Source organism: Diadema antillarum, unplaced genomic scaffold, assembly GCF_040938485.1.
Source record: "Diadema antillarum isolate AM-2024a unplaced genomic scaffold, OU_Dant_1.0 seq00001265_RagTag, whole genome shotgun sequence".
NCBI lineage: Eukaryota > Metazoa > Echinodermata > Echinoidea > Diadematoida > Diadematidae > Diadema > Diadema antillarum.
The window spans coordinates 913950-930000 of record NW_027272047.1 but is presented as its reverse complement, the minus strand read 5'-3'; the positions used below and the strand labels follow the sequence as shown (position 1 = coordinate 930000).

At 38.2% G+C, this 16051-nt stretch overlaps 1 pseudogene; it reads left to right on the top strand.

Moving 5' to 3' along the window:
- LOC139745420 (uncharacterized) overlaps positions 1–15356 on the top strand; it is a 29722-nt pseudogene extending 14366 nt beyond the window's left edge.
- The last annotated feature ends 695 nt before the right edge of the window (positions 15357–16051 follow it).

Sequence of the window (16051 nt, the reverse complement as noted above, 5' to 3'; positions counted from 1 at the left end):
AAGAATCCAATTTTTCATAGGTAAATGCACCAGATTGGTAGCCGGACATGTCTAGTCAACTATTTTTCTTTCTTCCTATTTGGTCAATCCATTAGGCCCAATGTCTTGACCATTATGGCTCTCACTTTTTATAAGTAGTCCTAGGGATGGCGAAAAAAATAATTACCATCATAAAGATGTATCTTTTTTACAGATTGGCTCGCCGTTATGCAATGAGAAATGAATCAATTGTCTTCCTATCACCGAGGCAGATCCAGTTTGGCACATACTTCAAACATTTTGAGTGGCAGCATCAACGCTGTTTCAAGGGGAATTAGACTGTCGTGACTCCATCTCTTAAACCTCCATGTAGCTCCATGGTACGAACAATCTATTTATTGGCTCATAAATCTGCCGATTTCATACGATTCAGAGTCGTTCTTTGGTGCCATATTGACTGTGGGGTAGTATCGTGCCTACTGCATGCGGCAGGGAAATGTCTGAATTTGTCGGGCTGTGTTTTAAGGATGCAAACTAAAGCGTGGGTAGGTTCACGAATATTTTCCGAGAGTACTGAAGCCTTTGCGAGGGTGGTGTGACTACGACGATTAGCTGAAACAATTAAAGGATCAAACATGCCGTCAGCAAAACGGTGCTTTCCAAAAAGGATAGAACATCATTTTGATAGGATACTCTTCAGTTTGGAGCTATGTGTTGCCCACAGAGATGGAGGTGGATTTAAGGAAACAAAACTAACCAGTCATCCCTGAGTGAACAAGCTTGAATAACGTGCTTATCATCTTGTTTAAAAGTTCTGCTCTGATGAGAGGGCTGGGGTAAAAAAAGAAAAGAAAAAAAAAGCCTAGACACTTCCTGCAAATGTAGGTAGTCATTTACATACAGAATGTCGAATGTTGAGTTCGTAGTTTAGTTGGTCATTTATTTAAATCTATATCTTTAAACAAACACATACACACGCACACACACACACACGCAAGCAAACAAAGAGTCTCCTGGCTTAATTTACCAGTAAGCTTGAAAATAGCATCATTTTGTACAACTTGCTTCGATTATTTTGCATCTTCTTACAGGGAAATCCCATTCTATCGTCGACATTTTAGCTGTTTATGAAAGCATTTAAATCAAAATATGTGTTATTTTTAGTGTTTTCTCAACCGTCTTATTTTCTGTCTCAATATGGACTGCATCCTCTCTTCCCTTATGAGGAATGTAAAGAATGTAAAAAACAAGACAGACACTATAGAGTCAGAAGAAAAGTAGCTTCGATACCTTACCATCATCACGAACAGTGAGTGTTAGTGAGTGTACCGAATCTTATAGGTTGAATAGACTCTCATCCGGGGTTGTCATGGAATTAACTCTGTCTTCGGTCAAACGCGGCGTTTCCTCTTTTTTTTTCTTAGAGCCATGCTATCACATGCTATCAAGCAAAAGTATTATTTTCTCCTTAAGGTCAATCGTTTGTCCCAGCGGCCTTATGATTACTCAAACCTACGTTCTGTGTACTTTAAAAATCTTTAACGCGTGCAAAATTCCTCATCACTCTCTCAAACCTTGAGTGCCTATTCTCAACATCTTTGAAAAAGCACCACACACCCTCGCCATGACGTAAACTATATTGTAGTACACGTTTTTAATTTCCTTCCCAGCAATCACATGCATGTTCACGGTTGTTTTTTTTTATTTGCTTTACTATTTTCCTTTTAACCTATAGTGTATTGGAGTGTATATTAGTATCCCATATTAAAACCCTATTAACTTAATCTGACAGTGACGTCAATGCTAAATAGACATTGTATCAATTGATAAAAGAAAGATACCGATAAGCACAATGTTAGCGGTAAATTTATTTTCCAGTCTGATCGAGTTCCAATTTGACTGTTCCAGTAAATTCATTTTCATATTTTACCTTGCATTAAGACATTACATACTACAGAGCTTGACACTAACTTCCTTCTTCGGTTGCCTCTTTGGGCCATTAAAATTTACAAACTTGACATTTTGGTGGCCATAAAAGAATGAAGTGGCCCGAAACAAAATGAAATATTAAAAAAAAATGAGTCGAGTTTCAGTTGCCCAATTGAGCCACCAATAGATAACCCTTTCGGAAATTTCATAGGCTGATATCAATCTTTAGTAGCCAGGGGCCACCGGGGCCACCGGTAATTAGGTACGTCGTATATTAATTGCCATCATTCTGCTGTTCTGTTTTTAATGTCTGCATGTTTGTCACTAAAAATCTGAATATGGCTTATAAGATAGCTTTTATCTCACCATATCTGCCAAAAAAAGGGACAAATACCATACGTGTTTTAATAGCCGTCCTATACACCCTTTTTATAATCGGTAGAGGGAAAAATCAGCTCCCTCAATCTTTTTACTAGTCATTTTCTGTCTTAAAGATGGGCCATCCCTAGAATTTTGCATTCCTTCCCAAATAGCACAGAACATGATATATCCCACCAGAATAACAAGGCTATTGTAAAGCTATAACATTTTTGTGATATTTGAAGGTTGTTAGCCGTTAAAATTCAAATAATGCACTAACTGCTCATCGTAACGTATTCTGTGTACGAGACACAGCTGCATATACTAATCCAGTGCTTGTAGTATAATACTTCTACTTCGAACAAAGGATAATGTTAAAGCTGTCAGAAAGGAAGAATTCACTAGCTTCTTTTATTGTGTTATCTATGGCAAATAACAACACACCACTTACATGAACTACAGAAGTGCATCACACAGGTCTGTAAAACTAGACTAGTAGTTCAGATTTGTAATATTTTCGTATTACGAAAAAGATTATTCGAATCTTAACGGTAAATTTAACCTAACAAATAAAGACCCATATGAGTTCAAAATTTACAGAAGGTTCCCAACAGTGTTTTCTTCAATACTTAATTACTGTAAGTGTTCTCACCAGATTTTCAAAAATTTGCATGATGGAAAAGGGATGGTATGTCTTTAAGATGCCCTTTACGAACTTTCCCTTTCATCTTTAGTTTTCTGACTATAAAGACACACACAACATATCGAAACACACACACACACACGCACACACACACACACACACACACACACACACTCACATACACACACACAGTCACATACTGGGAAAAAAGTGTGCAGACAGAGCAACGAAAATAAAAAGAGTTCTGTACATCAGAAAATATTGTGTCGTAGTGGAACAAAGGAAGCTATATACCAATATGATTATTCTGGCGACTGCAGGTGAAAGAGTTGATATGTAAGAAAACAAAAATATCTGATGATTAATATTCTTTCTATTTTTAATCAGGTGTGGCAAAGGAAGGGTAATCGTGCGGCAGGGCCACATCGGTTACAACTTCTACTTCATCTTCTCCGGCTCCGTGTTCGTCCAGCTCGACGTCGTCGACGAGTCGTCGGGTGTGACGACCACGACCAACGTCAACACTTTGGGAAGGGGTGCCTGCTTTGGGGTAAGAGTCACCAGGGAGTTATACGGACAGCAGGGTGCTTACTCCAAAGGCAGCCTTCCGAATGCCACACTCTTTCGCTGCTGTTTCTTAGTCTTCGCACGAGACATCTCCGACAAAAAAAAAAAAAAATAGACATAAAGTTTTATAAACTTCCATGTATTTCTCTTTTTATTGATGTTGTTGTTGAGGGTTGTTGAGGGTAAGGTGCGAACTTATTTATTGCAACAATTTGCTAATCATCAATTGGCTTCTTCGGGCGAATGAAGCGTCCGTTGCTGGAACGGCCCTTGTATTGAAGTCAATTGATAATTGGCGTAACGTCGCAACAAGGGAGTTTATGTCCATTTTTTTTTAATTAAAAAATAATCATATACGATCTTGACGGAGAGAAAATTAATCGTTGTTGATTTATACATTTAATTCACATTCGTTGTACCTGTTGGTATAAAGGGAAAGTTGCAGACCCCTAGGGGTAGGTAGTAATAATATATCCATTTGGACCTCTTTTTTTTTTGTTTTCATGAAGCTTACATGCATGTCAGCCTACCACAATATTCCTTTAATAGACCGATGATGAAACAGGAAGAAGAAAAAAAAAATGTTCAAAGAAGTTTTCAAAAGCTCCACAAAAGTTTCGAAGTCAAAGTTTCCACACCCCTCCCCAGGAGCTGGCTCTGCTTGGGAGCGGGAAACGGACGGCGTCCATTATCTGTCGAGAGACCACGGAGTTCTTCGAGATCGAGAAGGAGACCTTCCTCGAGGTCTGCCCCGACATCTTCGACAACGAACTCGCCGAGAAGATCCAGGTGGCTTCGTGAGTATTGACTAAATGTGACCGTACATCACAAAACAAACAAAAAGTCGCACCCCTTGATTTTACATGAGGACTCAAAACAAGGTGAAATGAGTCAACTAAGTCAATCTTGAGTTTTTCATATTTTCTTAAAGAGTTCTTATTCTTCTACATTGTTATTTAGTTTGGTATCATAAAACAAATGGGAAAGTGTGTTTTGCGCAGTTTTTCTACAACTTCTTTTTTGGGGGGAGTAGAATGATCAGGTATGTGTTAGAGGCCCCTTTTCATTTCTTGAAATCCTTTGTACACTCTTCATTTTCAAGTCTAATAACTTTTGAAAGGAAAATGCTACAGCTTTGAAAGCTGGCATTAATCATGAGAAAATTGTGTTAATATAAATATGCTCAATTTCAGCTTAATCTGATAATTCCTTCATTGTTGTTGCTCCTGTGGTTGGCATCCTGTGTTTTGCCCCTTTCATCGCACAGCTAGAGCGGCTTGGTGAAAGATCAAGCGCTTGAACAGACCCTGTACTTCAGAGCCTCTTTTCTCAGTTCACACTTTTCCAGAGTGTGTGCTTTCTTTCCAGTATTTAGGAAGGTTAAGGGAGTCCATTTGAATTGAGTTATACATCATTTTAAAGCTTAGGGTATGCTCTTTCAGAATCTGCCCTTATCTAAAAATCCATGTCTGGCGACTTTTTGTGTGGTTTGTGATGCCGGGTCACATATATTTTTATATACATATATATATGTTGCAAATTCACGTATTGGCTCCAATGTAACGAAAAATAAACCGGTAATGCAATATTTCGCCAATCTTTGTAGAGTTTATAAAGTTATTTTTTTTTTATTGAGTTGCTCAATAAACACACACATATATATATATATATATATATATATATATATATAACATAAGTTCATCTTTCTTACTGGTATCATATCTACAGACTGACTCCAGGATGACGATAATCATATCAATATACATGTACATGTAGATTGGTTTAAAGAGACGTATTATGTATGTTGATCTACCAAGCTTGCCATATGAAATACGCCACATGATATCTGAACCGAATATATCTTCTTTTCCGTATCGAATCGACTCGGACAGAACAGTTATTGGGTACAGTCATTGCCCGAATACAAAAATACCAAAGCCGCTGACATTTCACAAATCATTTTTGTTTTTCTTCAAGTTTTAACAGAAATAAGGGGGCGGGGAACTAATGGGAACGGGTTTGATTATGACTGGATTATGTGTACTCGGGAATAACTCGCGTTTTTTTTTTCTTCATCATTGTAAAAATAAAGATTAGAATCAAAGGACATCATATCGCTTTTATATTCGTCTATTAGATTAGAGCTTCGTACCATCTAGCATTTCTCAATTGCTATCCGCATGTTTAAACTGAGACTATCAAAGATTAAATTGTTTTAAAAAGATCAACATATATATTTCATTTGGGAGAATCGAATATGCGTAAACACGCAATACTTGAGCTCACACAATTGTGATATTTATATGGTTGCAGGTTAAACTCATTCGTCATGCAAAGGGTTTGAATCCATACTGCTTTACCGATATAGAATGCGCAAGGAATGAATTTGTTGATTGCAATTAGGTAGATCCATGCTAAGTTATGGCTTCGCCAAAATATAACAAAAAAGAAGAATAACACAAGCATACGCTCAAATATATTCTTCAAAGTTAAAATTTAATGATCTCTGCCAAGTGGCAAATATATGAAATGATCCCTTATTAATATTTTCAGAAAAGTCCAATCATGTCTTGTATTTAAATACACAAAGCACTTTCAACTATTTGCGAAAACAATATGAAACATTATATAGATGATGACTGGCGGGGGAGGGAACATACCGAATGTTCCACCCGAAGGGTTTGAAATGCTATTGAGGGAGGTTATAAGTCCCGACACGAAGTCGAGGGACTTATAGCCTCCCGAAATAGCATTTCAAACTCTGAGGGTGGAACGTTTGGTACATGTTCCCGACAACAAAAATCATCATCTGGGGTTAGTCAAATACGTCAACGTCAACCACCAAAGATCGTAGAGATTCAGTGTACTGACGCGTAGCTAGCGTAGCCCGACTAGACGCTGTTAACGCAGTGCGCTACAACAGCGACTGGGCTGTGTATAGTTACAGTGTACGATCTTTGCAACCACCAGCATGCATGCATAGCACAACGCACTCGATCGCTCGCCCGCGCAGAGCCAAATTCACTGTGCGCGCGTGGGTGGCCGGTACGCGGTCCTAGGCCTTCTGTCATTTGTTACGTGAAAATGTTCTCCCATGGGAGAACATCACCAAGAATGTTCGCCCATGGGCGAACATAAGGAATATACCTCCATCACGTGACTCTGTTTAGCCACTCACTAACCGGTATTTGACTAACCCATTTAATATAAACCATTTCATTTTATGATGAATGTTAATTGAAGTCATGTTAGTAATCTCGTTATTGTTGAGGCTCAAAAACTATCCATCTTGCAGAATTTCTCTGCCTAACTTTATTCATAAAACATGACGCCGTATCATATTTCCTAAAAACTTGCTGTGTTTTGAGTCAGATACAAGTCATTTACGTTTGGAAATGTTATCGCTGTTGTCACATTTCTCTGAATATTCAACCTAACCAGAGATCTGAAATTCTTCCGACAATGGCCGGAATCCGATCTCCGCCGACTCTGCTTCGAGTCTCCGATTCAGGAGATCGACTTCGGGAAAGTCGTCGAAACTGATCCGGGATCATCCGAATACTGTTACGTCGTTCTCAAGGTATTTTTTTTCCTCGAGTTAATGCTGGCATGTCGATGTAGAGATACGTGTTCGATTCTACTGTTATTTTGATGAGTTTTTGAGCTTTAGTATACTGTAGCTGGAAGAACGTTTTCAAATACGTCCTGTACTTTATATTACATTTCATCTTTTAGTAGGCATATTCTTTAGGTAATGCATGTAGGCCAAAGCTCATATTGTTCTACGGGGCAACTATAAACTCAGCACATGAAAATCGTTTTTCTTTGTGGCAGATTACGTGTGCACTTAAAGTAACTGACACTTGTATTCGGGTAACACGTTTTGATAAGAGCAATCGTTATATAAAGCCGCATTGATTCCTTTGTCTTGCTTTCATCCTCACTTGACCAACCTTGTATTCTGCGAAAACAATTGTCACTGAAGTGTGTGTGTGAAGCACTTTCATTGCTAAGTGCTGTTATGAGAGTCTCGTTAAATGTACTTCACGCCTATTCCCGATGTTTTATAATGCTGGAATTTTTCAACTCATTTAGGCCGGGCACAAATTTGATATCCTATACATTGTCCGTGAAACAATTCAAAACAAGCAAACAAACAAACAAACAAACAAACAAACAAACCAGATAATATGCGTAAGAGCTGACATGGGGATTCTTAATTTTGTTCACCTCAATAAACAGAGCAAGCAAACTTTTGGGATCGCATTATAAATCTATGAAATGACAACGCCTTAAGTTCATCACGTTCGATACAGCAAAATGCCATTTTTTTTTTTGCCGAAATCTTAACTTGTTTCCTGTAAATATAGACAGTAACAAAACAATCGTAAAATCAAATGATTACGCAATAACTCGAGAATATTACATGGTATCTACTAGGTGTTACAAAAAAAAAAGAAAACATTTGCCACTTTTCAAATAGCTGAATAGTGTACCATTTTGGTGGAGGTAATTTGAAATGGAAGCATATTTCAGTTTCATTAAATTCAGGATTGATTTTTAAGTTAGGGTTCAGATTTTGCTCTAATTTCAACCCTCTGTACACACCTTAACTTTGCACAGGGGTCAGTTGGTGTGCGTGGGAGTGTATGTTTAACACCCAGACAATGATCTTGAACAATGGCCATGGTCTTAACGCTCTGTTACATATTCACGAGAAATTCCACTATTACATAATAGTCTTTGATTCATCCTGAAATGGAGTGTGTGCAAGCACATGAATTGTTTTGTTAGCATATCCTAACAGAACCATTAAATAAAAAACACAGAAAAAGCATTCATTTTCTGCGTTGTGATTTAAGGAAATGGATCTCCACAGAACTAATGTATAGAAGCTGCAAAAATAGCCACTAATTCCGCTTGTTTTCTCTCACCCCCGGTACCCCCTTAACTCTGTATTACAATTTCCGTCCTCCACCCACTCTACTCCTTGAAACTCAACGAGATAATAACGTAATTATAAATTCTCTCGAAAGCAAGCGACGATGCGGGTTAGTTACGTATCACTTCTCAGTGAAATGCCCGCAGGTAATTGTTAAGAAAGATACGCGTATCATCAGATACTAGTAGTTCAGAATAGCCTCTCCTGTGTTTAAAGGCTGCAGAATACCTTGCCTCTTTTGTCATCACCCTAATGGAGTCGGATTAGGATCTGAAGCCACAACAATTTAATTCCTTTCTGGATTAAAGGCGCATGTATACAAATGCGCACACGCATCAAACAGTTCGGCTGTGATCAATTCCAGTACAGAGGAAGCAACATTTCATACACCTCCTTAAAAATGCATTCAAATTAGTTCTATGTCTCTTTTTTCACCCTTTTCTTTTGATGGGGGGGGGGGGGGGGGGGGGTAACACAAAACACGGGAATCGAATGCTGCCATTAAAGTACCGTAATTTTCAATATGTTTCATGATTCCAACCTTCGCATTAAGGAAGAATTGCTCTTTCAGAAAATAGGAAAATCTCAAGAGTCGCTATATAGGTTGACCTATCTCACCTATTTATTTTTCAGTGCTCATGTAGAAAAAATGCGTGCGACTTTTTGTTGGTTTTGTGATGCAGGGGTGGTATTCTGTAAGCGCGATCCTTATTTCGATCCTAGGAGCGCGCGTAGGACAGAAAATAGGATACCCTTAGGACAGGAAAAATTGGTATTCTGTAAGCCTGTCCTAAGCCTATCCTAGGACGGTCATTTATGAATAATGAATATTAATGAGGAAAGACAGGACACGCCCGGCGCAGTATCTATAAGCCAATCATGTGGCTAATTTTACGCAATGCGCGCCCAAGATCTACATTGCTCAAACATGCGCTTCACGCAGCTCTATTGTGCGAGGAGTTAAAATGTATTGTCAGTCAAATTTTACAGTTAAGAATACAATTTTGCTTATCAAAGCTTTAGCACGCACTTAGCCCACCATAATAGATGTGACCTTACGAGTTCCATTAATTAGCATTTAAAGTTTTTGCAGAAATTAGCTCAAATTTTGAACTTTTGGAGGATGTTTGGGTAAACTGGGATATCATCACTGCATGCCAAACTTCGTCCTTAATTCAAAGTTATTATAAAATATGTAAGATTTTCTTAAATAAATATCAAAAAAATGATAATAACAATAGATGCACTCACAGACACACACACACATGCACTCACATTATTCTATGATCGATTGATATGCTTGTAATAAATATGTCTTGCTTATAGCTACTGTTTGTCCCACTTAAACCAAACCAATGTTCCACTTTTCCCAAGAAAAAAAAAAACAATGATAACACAAATATGAGACTTATAGGAATATAGCGTAGCAACCCGTTATATGGCGAACATCAAAAGTCTTTTGGTCCGATACATGTGTGCTCCATTCTAAATATCAGAAAGTTATTCGAGAAACTTCATCAAATCACAATTTTTGTCCCACTTAATTCACCCCGCTAGCTCTCCCCTATCTTTATGGTAGTATAGACTCATACATGCAGGGCAATGATAACAGAATAGATAAAGGAGATCACTGATAGATTAGACAAAGATATAAACATGGAGCTACTAAAGCTCCATGATATCCTTGTATACGAGTATACTAGATCTTCATAGCAACGACTTCGAGGGTCACGTAATGTGGGCGGCGAAGGTAGGCTACTTGCACTGCGTCCGCATGACGTTCGGGCAGACGTTGAGCATAATAATGATAACAATAATAATAATAATAATAATAATAACAATGATAATATTAATAATGATAATAATTATCATAATCATTACAATATCAATTATAATTATGATAATAGCTTTTGTTGTAATTGTGTACATAATGTACTTTTTATTTATTTTGGACCGAATAAAATGAAGTGTGAAAATGGCGAACGACAAACAAATAAACACATACCACAGAGCTAGATAAAGAATACAAATGTTTCGAACATTATAGACTTCAGTTTTAGAATCCTCAGTATTAGAGGAACAGATAACTCTGTTATACGATTCATGTATTTATTTTCTTGTTCATGAACATACAATATAAGAGACAGTGGGTCGTCAGTAGGCCTATATACGCAATAGCCCGGCATAATCGGCAGAGAAAGATTGCCTATGAGGCTATCCTTATTTTTGCTCCTAAACTTGATCCTACTTGTGCTTACAGAATACCACTTATCTTAAGATCTCATTAACATCTAGTTATATCTAATTAACATATCAAGTTACGCCCCTATCCTAAGCTGGGAGAGAAATAAGGATCCCTGACGTCACTGTCCCATTTCTCCTACGCGCGGTGTTACAGAATACCAATCGCGTATTTAGGAGCAAGGGCTGTCCTAGGATCCTTACAGAATACCACCCCAGGGTTACATATATTCAGAAGGAGAGTTCCCCAATCCAGAAACAAACTCAGAACTTATCGTCATTTCAAACACTCTATGAATACCTCTAAATATGTTATTCAGTGTCAGAATAGATCTAATAGGCGAGCATTATCTTTGTTCAGAAGTGGTTGTGCCCCTATTGCCCTCGAAACCGAACATTACAAAATTGTCCCATACGATGAAAGATTTTGTATAATTAGTAATACCAGCGATGTAGAAGATAAGTTTCATTGTTTGATGATTTGTTCTGCATATGATGATTTCAAAATCACAATTATTCAGCATTACATCAGAAAGAGATCCTACTTTTCCTAAAATGCATATTTACCAAAAATTCCTTTATTTAATGTCATCAGATTCACTGTGCTGTCAAGTAGCCAGTTTTACCAACCTTACTTTAACGTACCGTAACAATTTATTATACTCCCACAACTGAATAACTCCTTCATGTATTGTTTAGCCTGCCATATTCTCTCTTTTGTTGTGTTCAATTATTTGTTATTGTCGGTATGTATTACATGATATACTTATATATCTTGTATCACTTTCTATGTTTGATGTTTATCTATTACTCATAGGTCTCTTCAGGCCGGTCCACCATGATGTAAAAGTGAATTTCGGAGATGGAAAACCTTGTTTTCAAATAGTTGCCTTTAACACATGTTAGTCGGAAAAGATATTAAAGCAGTAAATATGCCAAAGGATAAAAAAAAAAGAAAATGTATTCAGGGATTGGTAACATGCTTTATTTTTAACCCGTTGCCCACGGGAACCTGCTCTCTCGTGTATTGAATGCATTGGCCTTCATTATGTCTCGGAGGAAAGGGATTAAAGATGAATTAAGGTAAACGGGGATTATTTCCATATTTCCGCTTCGCAGGGTAAAGTGACCGTGCTCAAAGAATGTGACATCGCTGGAGCCTTAGTGGAACACAGGCGGGATGTGACCGGGCGGAGTATGGGGGATGGTGAGAACAAGACCCTGTCTCTGACCGGTCTCGACGAATCCAGATTAGCGGATGAACTGAGAAATCTCATGGTACCCGAGTGGACCCGCAACGGGCGATGCTTCATGCGAATCGGCCTCATGTCTATCGGGCATGCCACGGTATGTAAGACCCTGTTCACGTGATTCCTGAATGCCGAATTCATTCATGGTTTCGTACACCACTGCCCCCCGAAAAACGCGATATCTGCGCTGTGACTGGAGATACCTTTTCTTTTTAAAATTTATTCATTTATTTATTTTTTTTTATTTTTTTTTTTTTTTGGGGGGGGGGACTGTGGTGTTGGTGGTGGTGGGGGGGGGGGGGGGGGGGGGGGTTGGCGGCAGACCTTTCTTCGATGTACTTATACCGTCATTCCCAGCTTTGCATAATGTGTAGGGCCTACATTATTTTGTCGATGGTGCGAATATGTGCCGAAATACATTTCAGCAGAAAAAGAAAAGGAATGAGACTGAAATTTTGGTTGCTCCCAGCTTGATGTGTAGGTATTTCGTATTTAGCTACAATAGCTAAACATAGAAATTGGAACTTTTGTTGTTGTTGTTGCTGCTGCTGGTGTTGTTCTGTAATCTAAAACGACAACGTTTGTCAAAATAGCATATGCAAGTGACATGACAGATGCTCGTAACATTTTTAGCTCGTATACCCATTACAATTTTCTCGAATCTGTTTGTTTTAGTGTTATTATCAACGATATCAATGTTCTTTGACACTATGAAATTTGATACCATTACTATTTTATGACTTTTTTTCAATGTGAATGAAGACTTTACTCCCGTGTTTGTCTCATCTTTTCCTTTATCTTTTTAAAGTTAATCATACAATATTATGACATTTCAAACCAAATTCTAATACTGTCAGTGTTGTTTTGAACTTTCATTTCATTAAAAAAAGAATCTTCACCTGAGCTACCATGTTTTACATGTGTGTAAATTGTACCTATAAAGGAAGGAATATAACATTGTGACATTTGCTGCGAAATATGATATTTTAAAAGGGAAACTAATTCAAAATTCAGTCTGAATTCAAAAACCACAATTTACCATTTGCATGCGATGAAAAAAAAAACAGCTTCAGTGCTTCAAAATAGTTCTAAACTGTGAGTTAGGGATAAAAGCAACCAATAGAAAAATTGTTCATCCGTATGAACAGTGTTATTGTTGATTATACAAAATGTGAATAATATTTTGCTTAAAATAATTTCTACAGTAAACTGTTACAGTAATGGTTTATTAAGAAAATTAGTGATATATCCATATATCTGTGGCTTTATTGCGAAATTTCTACATGGCAGGATGTTTTGTGATACAACTGAACTATTATATGCATCAAGTGTGATAACTCGAACAAATTTCAATCACTGCTCCAATGGTAAACAATGACTTTGAAGGCTGCGTTGCTACAAAAAAAAAATCAAATGAATGAAAATATGAAGAAAATGAATGATCATGAACTAACGTACTCTTGAGTATATTGTATGAAATGTAAGTAAAAGTAAAGTAGGAAGCTGGTATCAATCAACACTTATCACTTTTACTTCCATAGCCATATCATCTATTAAAACCAATATTGTCAATTTAAATCCACGGACATGTCCCTTTCCGCCCTATAGGACATCCTTCCCATCAAGTTCCGAGATCGGGAACAGTTGAAGAACCTGACACTGGTCAGTCGGGGATGTCGTCTCATGAGGGTTTCAAAGATGAGGGTGGAAAAACTCGCCCCAAGAGAAGTCCTGGAACAATTCAGACTCAAACATGACACCACCATGCCGTGAGTACATCACAAGCAACCGGAGAAAGCTATGATAGTTTGCAGGCACAAACCCTTGTCGGTCGTAAAAGATTTTGCGCCAAGAAAGACTACATCCACCACTGGCACTGTCCCCTAAATTAAATGGAATGTCCCTGACCGCTTCACAAAATCGTACCAAAGATACTAAAATAAATGAAGAAAGAAATGATTACAAATCAGAAATGCAGTTTGGCAAAAAAGAAAAGAAAAGCTGCAGATATTGAGAATGACTTTCTCTATAAACTGCATTTTGGTTGTAAGATTAAAGCTTTTCTCATGGAATTTGAAGGGACTATGTTTGATTGGGTACAGAAAATATGTGATTTTTTTGAGTGACAAGGACTAGTAGTCTGGCTTTGCGAACCCTTGGACAGAGTTTGAGCTGAAGTATTCCCCTTAGAAATTTGATGGAAGAAAGGATATATATCACTTTTTCAGGTTAGTGAAGAAAAACACCTCATTTCTCCCAGCAAATTTACAGATTTTTTTTTTTTTTTGAATTTTAAAACACGTTTCTTTGGGAAATTATCGACCCACGTGAGCACTATACTGTAGCTGCTGCTCCTTTGTCATTTTTGTTGGGAGCAGCTGACAGCGGAGGGAATAATGAAGGAGATGCTTAGGCACAGACTCCTGTACGACCGACAAGGGTTTGTAAATGTTGTAAATGTAGATGAATGTATTCGGGTGACTGAAGGCATCTTGATACATGTATGTTGTAAATGTAGATGAATGTATTCGGGTGACTGAAGGCATCTTGATACATGTAAACAAGATAATGACTGCTTAGAGGCGAAATCGATCTTTGTATTTCCCACTTGGATTATAACATGAATGATTCACCCCTGCACTCTTCAGGATCCCGTCAAACGAGGAACTCTTTGAACGCTTCCTCGCGGACACCGCGTGGCGCCACTTTCGCTCCTACGCCAACCGGCTCAGTCATGTGACCAGGCTGGTAGACCAATCACCGACCGGGGAATCAGCCGGACTCTCCAGATACCTCGCGACTTCGTCGCTGCTGAAAGAAAAGAGGCAAAGCTTAGCAGAGAAGGAGAGGATGCGAGAAATCATGGAGAAGCACCGGGAAAAGGACCCAGGTTCACGAGGAGGAGGAGAATGACGATGAAGAAGAAGTATGTATTAAAGATCACGTCATTTGTCACTGTTTTAGTGAAGGTCCACCTTGTTTTGTTTGAAAGATGGTGGATATAACTAATGTTTGCTATGCAATTCGCGTACCGACGTAGACATCGTACAAGATCTATTGAGATTCCATTTGGAACTATTGAGACCAACCTGATGGATTAGGGGCTATTTGAAAGATTAAGTCGTGAAAGAAAAGAAACCCAAACACTGTCGGCTGAGAACAAGAAGGACCTCATCCCAATTGTTTTGTTTTGTTTTGTTTTTCAACACGTCATCTAGCCGTTTTTCATTCAATCTTTCTCAACGTCTCCGTCACCGTCAAATATTGATCGATTTGTTTGTCTGTCTGTTTGTCTGTTATACTAGTGGGTTTTTTCCCCTCATGTTCTTTTCTTTTATTTTAGGAGTCCGAACAAGACCAACACAGGAAGATCTATCTGACGAAACTCAAGAAGGGCACGCTCCCGTCATCTTTCAGTCGAATTGAGGACACGTTCGTGCTCTAGCCGAGTCTCGATTTTGTGGGCGGGACAAAATTACGTCATCATTCTTATTATTATTATTATTACGTCGACCGACTGGCTTGTCACATGGCACCTATATGGTTGAACAGTACTCATGAATATTCATCAACGGGGTGGTGGGACAACTCGGATATTCCTTCGCGAGAAGTCTCGGAAGAGGAGGCAGATAATATTACTTACGATTGATTCTTCCCCTCGTGGGAGGTGGATGTCAGCAAATCAGTGCATAAGAATTTCCCTTTTGTAGAAAGAGCATTAACTATTCCCATTATCAATGCATGAACTGCGTTGAACTCTGAGAAATTGCAAACAGTACTGAAAGAATATTCCTCACTATATCTTCGTTTTCCCCCTGAATAAAGGTTAGCGGCAACGAGTATGCCATATCTTTAGCATGATTTCGCAACAATCTACTTTTGTATGAAAGGAACGAAAAAAAAAAAAACTTTCTGATTTCTGAAACTATCGCATAATGGTGTCATTTTGAGATGGCTGAGTTTTCGCAACAAAGTCGTGATTTAGTAATCTGTATGTTCAAATTGTTACCACGTTCCGCGCTTTTATGGAATCAATGTATGTTTTCTTCTCCTTGCGAATTTTGAAACCTCGGGAATCGAGGGTGTGATTTCTGCTCTTTAAGCTATTCAGATTATGTTAACCATTGAGGATAAATAGAT